The following is a 10913-nucleotide window of genomic DNA, read 5'->3' as shown; positions in this document are numbered from 1 at the left end:
ATTCTCCACGCAAGGGGGGTGATTCTGGGCGGTCAGCGCACTGCTCTACAAACTCGGTGACTCACGTTCGAATCTCACTCGCAGCCGTCGGTGACAAATATATGAACCGGTTCTGAGCCTCCTCTACATTGACTCGGCCTTGAACGAGAAGCTGGCGTGTCAGCATACACACTGGGGGAAGAAGTGGCTGTTGTGTGTGTGTATGGTGGAGTTCAGAGGTGTGTCACCTTGCTGGGGGCTGCCCTGGCGTCCCCATGCACGTCCCGCGGGGGCGGTAGGGGCAGCAGCACCACCGGCTTGGCGGAGGCCGCCAGCAGCGAGTGCTTGCCCCTGCCGCCCGGCGACGCGAGCACGGAAAAGACGGGCGGCCTGAACCCCGTCGGCGGCGGAGAGGCTTTCCCGGTGCCGGCCGCCGGGGTTTGAGACGGGGAGCTCCTCTTGGCCTGCGGCCCCTGCGCCGCCGGCACCGGCTCCGAGGAGGAGGCCTTGCGAGGGGGGGGCGGCTTGTGGGACAGAGACGACAGCGGTTGGCTCTGCGAGCCGACGGTCACGTAGAGCGCCCGCCCGCGGTCCGGGGTGGCCGGAGCCGCGGGCGGCCGGTGCTGCACGGGCGAGCGACGGTGCTCCACGCGCCGGGACTGGCCGGGCGAGGGTCTCGCGCGGGCCGGGCCCGGCGAGTCGGAGAGCCCGTGCCGGACGGGCGGATCGGACGGGAGCGAGTCGGGCCCGCCGTCGGAGGAGCCGGCGCGGCCGCCGACCTGCGGGCGGTCCGGCGAGGGCGGGCGGCCTCCGGGGCAGTCTCGGTGGAGGTGGCGCTGCCGCCGTTGCGGAGAGCCGGGGGGCGGCTGCGCGCGGCCGCGCTTGGAAGGGTCGGGGGGCGCGGCGTGCGGCGGGGCGACGCGCGACGCCGGGTCCACGTGGTCGTAGTTGTTGAGGGCGGTGGAATCGGAGGCCGGGGTGCAGGGCGAGTGGGTGGGCAGCAGCGGCAGCAGGGCGAGCGTTTTGTAGTTGACGCAGACGAACGTGGTGACGAGGGTCAGGGCGCTGTTCATGAGCAGAGCCACCATGATGGCCACCAGCAGGATGTCGATGACCTTTTCGGGGGCGGGAGTAACACGCGGTCAACCACGCGGGCGTCTAACCGCAGACTTAACCAGATACCAATACGTTTATCCACGCCCAACCGAATGACTCGTCGCAAGTCTAACTGGACGTCTGCACGTCTAACTGCAAGCAGAGCCACATGTCTACACACGTTGAACCGCACACATCTCTCACTGAACATCTCACCACATCTCACTGCACACCTGGGATTGCCTACGTTCATCAGTGGGAACGCGCGCGTGAGAGTGACGGGGAAATGTGTGGGGGAGCTGTGAGGATATGTCGGGAAGCTGGGGGGGGGGGGGGTGTGGGAGCTATGGAGAGATGTTTCGGAGCTGGGGGTGAGTGGGAGGGGGTCTGTGGAGCCCCGATGTGCGGCGCGTGCCTTCATGCTGGAGTCCGGCTCCGTGAAGAGTGCGATGGAGCGTGGGAGGCTCACGCAGAGGTAGCCGGCCGCAGCCGCCGTCACGGGGCTGGTGAGGCCGCTCAGCGCCAGCAGCACCTCCACCTGGCGCCACGCGGCACGCCGTGTCACTCGCGACGGTGACACTGATTACACTCACTCATCACAGTGTCACTCATCACGGTGACACTGATTACACTCACTCCTAATGGTGTCACTCATCACGGTGTCACATCACCCGCGTCTTCCATCGCTAAAGCTGTAACGTCTCGGCGTCACGCGGCACGCGGTATCCTGCCACGGTGTAGTGCGCCAGCTCGACGCACGTCAGTGTCATCATCATCGTCATCGTCGTCATCATCGTCACACGGCCTCTGTCGCGTCATCCACACTGCAGGCGGCGTCGCGCGCGAACCGGGCCGTGTACGTACGAGGGGCATGGACGGGTGCTCCGAGGCCACGTGTCCCGCGACAGCAGCCGGGAATCCCTGCCGCGGCAGCAACAGAAGGAGCAGCAGAAGGGATGGGGAAAGAGTGAGGGGTGAGTGTGTGTGGTTATAGCATTGTGCGAAACGACCCCGGCGACCCGAGTTCGTCGAGTCCCCGTTCGCGACCAATAACAGTGACGAATAATTGAACTGGTCTTAGGTCTCCACTAGGTCGACTCAGCATAAAAATGTGTGCCCTGGTGCGGTGCGTGAACGTCGACCCTGGTAGTGGGCCACCCATCCCTTCGTGTGGCGTGGCGGCCTTCATAGGTGCTCGCCGGTGGCGTAACGAGCGTGGGGCCGAAGTTACGAGTTGGGGCCCCCCCTTGACAACCACCGTGAGATCTGATTTCAACAACGGTGTCAAAGAACCGAACACTAAATGTTAAACGCGGTTAAAAATGTTTTTTATGTAAATGCTTTCATTCACTTTCCACGTTTTGTTCTGATTTAATGAGAGCGGTAACGGTGACCGCACGAGACAAAACCAATATTGGGGCTCCACCTGACCGATTGCTCAATGTCGTCACGACGCCACTGGTGCTCGCTAACAGCACTTGCCCCCACAACTCTGCGAAGGCTATACGGGGGATCTTTGTCTGGGGCGCGAGTGCCTCGGCGCGTCTCGGTGTGTCTCTTGGTGCGTGTGGCGAGCGGCGCTCACCGCGATGAGGGTCCAGAGGCAGGCCTGCAGCGAGGCCGAGTGCGCTGACCATGGCTGAAGGGTCAGTGCCATGACCCCGCCAAAGAGGGCGAACACCCCCCCAACCACCTCCAGGGTCTGCACACAGACACGCGCAACAAAGACAAAGATCCCCCGCATAGCCTCCACGGACTTTTGTGGCAAGTGCTGTAAGCGAGTCGCAGCTCTGTGAAGGCTGGCGCGGCACACGTGTGCGGGTGTCGCGTGGCGAGGACCAGGCCCGGCTGCCTTTATCTCTCCCGGTGTTTCCACTGGGGAGACAAAGGCGGTCGGGCGTGGTGTTGGCGACCCACCCTTTCGTGTGCCGTGCCGGCCTTTGTAGGTGCTCGCTAACGGCACTTGCCCCAACAGTCTAAAGGTTATTCTGGGTGTATTTGTCTTTGCCTTTGCTGGAGAGCAAACCCACAACTTGTTTACAATTGGGAACGACGTTTGTCGCTGGCGATTGCAACTAGAATCGTCGTCAGGCGTGGTAGTTACAGAAGTCATCGCATGCGACACGTACACATCACTGAGTTTGGAAAGACACACCCCCACGAACCAGGTTCCAACCTGCTGAGCTTACGCGAGGTGTGAAGGGCTCACGGCCGAGGCAGGTTTTGCCGCAGACCGCGGCACTCACCGCGCACAGGTGCACGGCGCGCACCGGGAAGGCGTGCCCATCCCACGCAGCGCCCTGGCTCTTCAGGTTGTACTGAAACAGAGTCGCACCGCCAGTCATTCACCATCATCATCATTACCACCATCATCATTATTACCACCACCACCACCATCATTGCCAACCACCATCATTACCCACCATCATTACCACCACCATCATTATTACCACCACCATCATTACCACCACCATCATTACCACCACCATCATTATCATTACCACCACAACCACCATCATTACCACCACCATCATTACCACCACCACCACCACCATCATTACCAACCACCATCATTACCCACCATCATTACCACCACCATAATTACCACCATCATTACCCACCATCATTACCACCACCATCATTACCATCATCATTACCACCATCATCATCATTACCACCATCATCAGCCATGATCTATCCCCAGCTGGATGAAGGACTGTTCAAGCCATCGCCAAATTCCACGGTCCTGCAACAATATCTATATAGCACCAGTTTATGCGCATTATGGTCGTGCAGGTGATGGTAGTGCAGGTAGTGGTGGTGGTGCAGGTGGTGCAGGTGGTGGTGGTAGTTACAGATCTGCTGACGGCCCCAGGGCAGCAGCGCTGGCGGGCGCGCACCACCAGCAGCAAGTGCACCACCACGAGCATCTCCAGCAGGAGCAGCAGCAGCAGGTTCGTGTTGATCTGCAAGACGCACCGCATCCCCGTGGTGAGCGGCGTCTCTGGTGAGTGGCGAGCGGTGTCGAATAAATGGTGAGTGGTGGCTCTGGTAAGTGGTAATTGGTGTCTCCGGCTCATGGTGAGTGGTGTCTGGTGGGTGGTGTGGTGAGTGGTGTCTGGTGAGTGGTGTCTGGTCAATGGGTGGGTGATGACTCGTGAGTCGTTAGACCGAGGCGTGACGCTATAACGTGGGAAAAGCTCGTGGTTGTTGTTGCTGATGGTGGTGGTGGTGGCGCTGGAGGGGTTGGTGTACTCGCGACAGGAGCGGGGCTTACGCTGAGCATGGAGGGCCGAGCCACCAGCATGCACCCGTACCACAGGAGGCACAGGGTGCTCATGGTGAACGTGCTCACGGCCAGCAGGTGAAAGCAGCTCACCTGGCACACAGAGAAGATCAAGATCACCCGTGTCGCCTTTAACAGACTGTTGGGGCAAGTGCTGTTAGCGAGCACCTATGTCGGCTGGAGCGGCACACAACGGGGTGGTGTTGCCAGGACCACACCTGGTCCACTTTCTCTCCCCAGTGCCGATGATTACACAGCACCAGGTAGTAATTGTATGCTGAGTTGACCTAGGAGAGGCCCAGGACCGACTCAGATATTCGTCACTGGCGTCGGTGGCCCGTGAGAGGGGAATCGAACTCGAGTCGCCGAGTTCGGTAGCGCAGCGCTAACCGCTGCGCCACCACTCCCTGCACGCACGCACTACAGAGCACGTCCACTGCAACGTGGGCCTCGCGTGCGCACGCACAGAGGCAACGTCAACCTCGCCTGGGCGCAAGGCGACGAGCGGTCGATCCCCCACCCACCGCGGAGATTCGATTAAAGTCACGCGCGACCTCGTTCCCAATTGCCTCCTCCGCTCTCGGCGTCACGCCGTCGGACGAAACGTCCGCAAAAGGTGCTCGGCTAACAGCAGACTTGCTCCGACGGTCCGGCAGCGGCTACACGGCGGAGGCTCCTTGACTCTGTGGGTGAGCGTGGCGGTGACGGTCACGGTGTCCGCTGGCGGGCGGACGTGCGGTGCCCACCAGACAGGTCTTCCTCGAGCCGATGTAGAGGTGCACCGTGGCCGCAGGGATGCACTGCGCACGCACAGCGGTGGCATCGACAGCCGTCAACGTCAACCCACGACGCGGGTCGCGGGTCGCGCATCGCCACGAGCCCCGGCTCGCCCGAGCGCTGGATATCGTCGCTCCAGGCCTGGGGTCCAAATCTAAAACTTTGACGAGCCGAGCTCCCACAGCTGATGCTTGCCGTGTCACGCGTGCGTGTTAGGTCGCGGCTGTGGCGCGACTGTGGGGCAGCGTGCAGGCGGTGAAACTGCACCAGGGCCCAACCAGAATCGTCAGGCATTTGACAGAATTGCAGCACTGGTTCGACACAAGCTGGACTGATGCCGGCGTCTCATCAGCAGAGTCTGGCTTTGCTTTCAACCAAAGCTGGTGAACTGCCAGATGTCCCTAGGCAATATATACGACCAAATCTATAAACGGTATAATATAATTAGACATCACAATATAAAGATCGGACGATTGCGTGGTGACTCCGGTCGCCAGCGTTTGCCTGCCCCTACTGAACATCTGTGACAAAGAGCTTTATAGCTCAGCAGATACCTCCTGCAGGATAAATAAACGTTCTGATTCGAATTTTGATCTCCTGTGCCGAGAGGAGAGGAGCGGCTCCGCGAGTGGCGTCGTGGAATCCGTGTCCTCACGTGAAACCCGTGTCCCCACGTGGAACCCGTGTCCCCACGTGGAACCCGTGTCCCCACTTGGAACCCGCGTCCTCACCACGGCGCCCGCACAGCGCAGGTAGCCCACGTCTTCAGGCCCCAGGCAGCCCGTGTACACGCTGGCACCCGACACCAGCCAGAGCGCCACCTGCACACGCGAAGAACCCAGGGCCACCGCTCGAAATGTCGCCCTATCACGGCGTGCTTGGGCTAACGTTGGCATGTCATTTGAACCGTTGGACCAACATTCCGTATTTACTGGGGATATACGCTTATAAAATAAAAAGACTCATGTAGACTGTAGCATGTTTAAGAACCATTGCTACAGTCTACTTTACAGACTGCCAATACGCTCACCAGCTTAAAAACCAGGCTACAGTCTACATTATAGACTGCCAGTACGCTCAATCAGTTTAATAACCATTGCTACAGTCTACATTACAGACTGCCAATGCGCTCACCAGCTTAAAAACCAGGCTACAGTCTACATTATAGACTGCCAGTACGCTTACCGAGGTTAAAAGCCAGGCTACAGTCTACATTATAGACTGCCAGTACGCTCACCGATGTTAAGAACCAGGCTACAGTCTACATTATAGACTGCCAGTACACTCACACAGCTTAATAACCAGGCTACAGTCTACATTATAGACTGCCAGTACACTCACTGAGGTTAAGAACCAGGCTACAGTCTACATTATAGACTGCCAGTACACTCACTCCGATTATAAACCAGGCTACAGTCTACATTAGTGGTTTTGTTTTTATTATTTTTATTCACTTTGTTTTTTTTCTACGTGACTTTACCGAAACAACCAAAGAATATGCCATGATAAATGAATGCCCGAGCACACGTTTGTACGGTAAGGAGGCTGGGGGCAGGCGAAGCAACAGGAGTCAAAGTTAATTCTCCCTGCTTGACTGAGCATTGAGGTGCATTTTGTGCGTATCTCCTGTTCACAGCTCTGCAGAGTAAGTGGAGGGAATTCCACAGTCATATGGCGGGGTCGAGTCTGTCCCATAGGACATCGACTGTTTACTTCCCCACTACGCGATACTTATTTTAATTAACTCCGAAGGGATGATGGGCTGAGAAGAAGTTCAACATACATACAAGCAACGAAAAGTTGTACACTAATACATACACATACCTGTCAAACCCTTATCAGTGCCCTACCTTATTATAGACCAATTCAGATCTTATTGGTCACCCCGTGCCATTATAAATCTCAACGTTCATCCTACAAAGTCCCATGACAAGGGAGAAACACAAACAAATAGACAAAAAAATGTGTTTGCCCGTAATTGAAACGGCTGTATGTCGAATGGACCTGAAAACTCAAATTCCCTGCACAAAAATACGGGGCAAACCGTCTGGGTTGACAGGGCAGGCATACAGTATATATATACTGTATATATACTGTAAAGTATACTGCAGGCAATCGCGACTGATGTGGATTCTAATCGTGTACTAGATGGGCTAGGACGCTGCGAATTGAACAAATCGTCGAATCGAGTCGTAAAACTCCATCACAGCGCGTGAGGAGGGGTGGGGGCGGTGGTCGATGTCAGTGGCGGGGCAGGTCCCAGGCGAGACACGCGAGCAAGGAGATTGATCTCTCGTTACTGGACTGCTCCACCATCGCCGCCAGGATGATGATGATGAGGAAGGTGCCTCCTCCTCCTCGTGTCTCACTCACCCCGATCGCGATGTTCGTGGTCGCCGCCACTGTCTGAGCGCACGAGGCCATCGGCCTGGCCGGGAGTCGTCCCTGAGGAGGGTCCCCCTCGCCGCGTCCCCTGGTCGCTATGTAGACCCCCTCGCCGCCTCTTCTCGCTCCTATAAAGGCCCCCCTCACTCTATCCCCTGTTCGCTGTAAGGTCCCCTCGCTCCGTCTCCTGATCTCCGAGGTTCCCCCGGCTGGCACGAAGGTCCTCTCTCGCTCCGTCTGCTCGTCGCCTCCGATCTTCAGTGATCTCCTCGCTCCATCTCCTCGTCACTGTGCAGGTCACCCCCCCGCCCCGCGCCCCCTGCCCACCTCGCTGCCTCCGATCTCTGAGGCTCCTTTGACTCCGACTCTCGCTCCGTGCCCGCAGCTCGCTATGAGGGTGCCCCCCGGCTGTGCCGCGGTGACCCCAGGACTCCCCGTGCCCCCCCCTTATTACCCCCCCACCCGCCCCTCTTACCCCATGCCCCCCCCCCCTATTACCCCCCCACCCGCCCCTCTTACCTCGTGCCCCCCCCCTATTACCCCCCCCACCCGCCCCTCTTACCCCGTGCCCCCCTCCCCTATTACCCCCCCACCCGCCCCTCTTACCCCGTGCCCCCCTCCCCTATTACCACGCCACCCGCCCCTCTTACCCCGTGCCCCCCTCCCCTATTACCCCCCCACCCGCCCCTCTTACCCCGTGCCCCCCTCCCCTATTACCCCGCCACCCGCCCCTCTTACCCCGTGCCCCCCTCCCCTATTACCCCCCCCACCCGCCCCTCTTACCCCGTGCCCCCCTCCCCTATTACCCCCCCACCCGCCCCTCTTACCCCGTGCCCCCCCCCCTATTACCCCCCCACCCGCCCCTCTTACCCCGTGCCCCCCCCCTGCCCTCTTGCTCGTCTCCCTCCGTGGCGCCACAAAGGCGCGAGTGCTGCTGGAGCCGAGAGCCGTTTCCATGGCTCGGACCGGCTTGGCTCGAATACTGATGAGGGCGGCTTGGCCACAGCCGGGGGTGGGGGGCTGCCAGGGCCCCCTCGCTCAGGTCCCCTCGTCAGGTCCCCTCGTCAGAGGTCCCAGCTCTCGCCAGGTCCCCTCGTCGCGGTGTGCCCCTTACAACTCCTTGTTGAACCCCTCTCGTCACGTCACCTTGATAGTCGACCCCCCTCTGGAGCGTGATGTTGTTGTTGCTGCTGCTGCTGCTGCTCGCTCCGTCACGCGAGCTCGTTCCTACAGTCCCCTTGCCCATCCACTGCTGGATGAAGGCCTCCTCAAGCCCGGTGGGTCACGGGGAGGTTGTTTGGCCATACTTCACCACGCCGGCCTGTTCTTGTTGGCGAAGGTGGCGGGGTGGAGGGGGTGGGTTTAGGGGTAGAGCCCAGGACCGCCTCAGATATCAATCGCCGTGGATTTTAGGGAATAGAACTCGGATCGCTGGGTTCGCAGCGCAGCGCGGTTACCAAAGCGCCACCGCTCCTAACCCGCACACGAAGCAACACGAGTTATTCTTTGGTTCTTTCGGTAAAGTCAAGCAATCATCATCAGGTATGATGATTGCTTGTGTTGCAGTCGAAACGTCGTATGCTATTATTTAATTTATTATTGTATCTTTATACGTGACTTTACCGAAAAAACCAAAGAATAATTCCTGCAGCCACGAAAGCTCCAAAATTAAGAAAGCACCACGAGGTCAGTCGGACCAGTGAATGCGGGTGGCAGGGCCACCCACAGCCCGCACCCTCGGTGTCTCAACCCCGCGAGTTCGATTGAGCCGCTAAGAGCAGCGCGGTCACCACTGCGCCACGACTCCTCATTGATGTCAATGCCCCCCCCCCATCTCCCCTCTCTCCAATTACCCCCCCCCATACCCCTGCCCCAAAAACCCCTCAACTTTTTCGTCTGCTCTGAAAGAAATGTCCCTTCCTCGCAGCGCGTTACTCGAGAGGCCAGGAGCAGAGACAGAGTGGAGATTAAGAGTTGGAGGCTCTGATGAAAATTACAGTACATTTTTTAACTTTCTTTCCGATTACCACTTGTTGTTTTAATAGGCAAGTACATAGCGACACTAACAGTGGATATTGAGTAACGGACAAAGCCCCTTCAATAAAATCACACAAGTGTTACCGATAAATGATACACGAATTCAAAGTAAAACATTATAATTGGCATCGGTCCCTTGAATGAATTCCCTCTCGGGCCGAGCGAACGCTTTGCAAGTTCCCCCCAACCCCCTTGTCCCCCACCAGCCCCGCCCGAGGGGGGGGGTCAAACATCGTCCAAAATCGCGTGACGTCATTTATGGACGGCCCCTAAGGCCTTCCCCCAACCTGCAGGCGATGCTCGAAAATATGTAAAGGGCCAGGTGCGAATCGGAATAGTTGTGAACCGACATTGCTGAAGGTGTTGGGCGCTTGTGGTAATATAGCGCTGGGCTCATCTGTACCGGTGATATTCTTTTATGCAGGTGTCAATCTGCACAGGTGGGAAACTACATGTCTGCCCGTATGAAATGAAGTCGTGGGTCATATTAATTTAAGTCTTTTTCCCAGTTTTTTTTCAGTTTCATTTATTTGGTATAGCCCTGTGAGCCATTCGGCTCTTGAAAAGTGGTCGGACTACAGTTGACCCAACGTTCGATCATGATTACTGGGTACGTCCTCAATTGCAATGAACATGAGCCATCACCGCCTCCTACAGGACACACGTGGCAGGGCCTCTCCTGAAGAAATAGTGACGAGAAAAAATAAGAATAAGTTTTACTCTTTCTGGCAATAAACCCTATTGTTATTTTTTAATACTTTAATACTGGCAAAACCAGTCACGAGACTCGGCGAGACCTTCCCTATGTCACTTTACCGAAAAACCTACGAGTATAAGTAACAATGTGCTCGTGCCACACGAATCGGATTGACACGGAGCGGAGTGGCTGCCCGCTTAACCACCCCACGTGACGGCCCCGGCATGTGACGTCACGTGGGCAAGATGGCCGCGCCCTGCTCCCCGCACGGCGAGTGGAGCGGAGTTTATGGAGTCGTGGGTTGTTGTTTGAGTCGTACTGAGCGACTCTTTGTCGCTGTAACTACTCGTAGAGGGCGCGTGTCTCGTCTGTGGTCGCACTGCGCCGCGGTTTGAGCTCCCGGCCCAGCGGCCCGCCATGGGTCGCCTCTGAGCCGCCGGTGATGCGTGCGTGTTCCCGCCGATTCTGCCCCATCCCCTCTACATTACCGTGTTCCCGCATCCCCTCGATCACCCATATCCTTGTGTACCCCCAACCTGCGTGTCGCTGTGTCCCTCTACCCCGTATCATGCCCCGTGACCCCCTTCTACCCAAGTATCGTTACAGACCTCTACCCCCCAGCCACTCTACCTCCATGTTCCTGTATCACCTGCAGTC

This window comes from Lampetra planeri, chromosome 11 (genome assembly GCF_965212315.1).
Source record: "Lampetra planeri chromosome 11, kcLamPlan1.2.h2, whole genome shotgun sequence".
Classification (NCBI taxonomy): domain Eukaryota; kingdom Metazoa; phylum Chordata; class Hyperoartia; order Petromyzontiformes; family Petromyzontidae; genus Lampetra; species Lampetra planeri.
This window is presented reverse-complemented; position numbering follows the sequence as displayed.